Source organism: Pteropus vampyrus, unplaced genomic scaffold, assembly GCF_000151845.1.
Source record: "Pteropus vampyrus isolate Shadow unplaced genomic scaffold, Pvam_2.0 Scaffold1104, whole genome shotgun sequence".
Classification (NCBI taxonomy): domain Eukaryota; kingdom Metazoa; phylum Chordata; class Mammalia; order Chiroptera; family Pteropodidae; genus Pteropus; species Pteropus vampyrus.
In genome coordinates this window covers 1,088-2,314 of record NW_011889885.1, presented here as the reverse complement: position 1 = coordinate 2,314, position 1,227 = coordinate 1,088, and the positions used below count along the sequence as shown (strand labels likewise).

Below are 1,227 nucleotides of genomic sequence, written 5' to 3'. Positions count from 1 at the left end.
AAAAAGCAATAAAAAGCAAAATGCAAACCATTGGACTTTCCAATTAGTGGCAATAAAATATCTTCTGATTTAAAATGTTCTCTCTCAAATAAATTAAACAGTGTTAAAGAATTTACCAAGGTGATTTTTCTTTCCCCTTATCTTTCCCAATATAAATGTGGATAGCAGAGAAAGCTTGACATAAAAGAAAGGGACTCCTATTCTACATGCTCTGAAGAGCTTTCTATGAAAGGTGCAGTATAATCGATTTGTCTGTTCTTTTCTTTAAACATTAGCCTCTGTCTCCAAACATCTACTACGCAAAGATGAATGGTTATCATAACTCATGGTTTTCTAGAGGGCCCTATCTTGCTCATCTGGATAAGCTGTTGTGACAAAGAAAGTCAAATCCTGCCCACCGCTCTCTCCCACTTTCAGGAAAGTCCTCATTCTCCCTCTGCTTATAATAAAGTTCTATGTTCAGATTTTCAAAATTTTCTAAAAGTGGTAGCATCTCTCTGAGGATTTAGGGAATCATTTTAAATCTCCTTTTCTTCTTAAAAAACAAAAAAACAAAAAAACAAGCCCTTAATATTATCCTCTAATACGGTATTCAAAAGTCATGTTATACATTAAAATTTAATGCATAGTGAAAGAACAATTGAGCTTGTCTTTACCATTCTACTGAAATGCACCAAAGTCACCAAGAACTTCCACATAGCCAGTTCCAACAGCAGTGTCTTTTTATCCAGCCCCTCTTCTCTTTTCTCCATATATATTTCTCTAAGTTAGTCTATCTAGTCCAATAGCTTTATATACCATTCTTATGCTGTTGAATCCTACATTTCAAAACCAGCACTGACTTATCCACTCACCTCTAAATGAATATACCCAAATATCAAAGCATCTACTTGACTGTCTTCCAAGCAGCTCGAAATTAATATATTCCTACGAGAAGATACTTCTCCACACAAAAATGGTTTTCTCCAAGTTTTTACCAGCTCAGTAAATGAAACGAACATCTAACCTGTGACTTAATCCATAATTGGTGGGTCATTACTCATTTTTCCTCACTCTTGCCTGACTACTTCTAAAACATTTCAATTGTTCTAATTCACTCCACTTTTACCACCTCTACAGTACTATAAGTCCAATCAAGTATTTTATCTCACTCAGAAACCCCGAAAGCACCCAAAATGCAGGTGAATCCCCTACTTCACCTTTCACCTGCACCCTACAACCCTTTCT

General features: G+C 35.6%; 1 protein-coding gene across 1 annotated transcript in view; it reads left to right on the top strand.

The window, feature by feature from the left end:
- LOC105310110 (cylicin-2) overlaps positions 1-1,227 on the top strand; it is a gene marked incomplete at its 3' end in the record, with an annotated part of 3,899 nt that overhangs the window by 2,270 nt on the left and 402 nt on the right. The window lies entirely within an intron of this gene.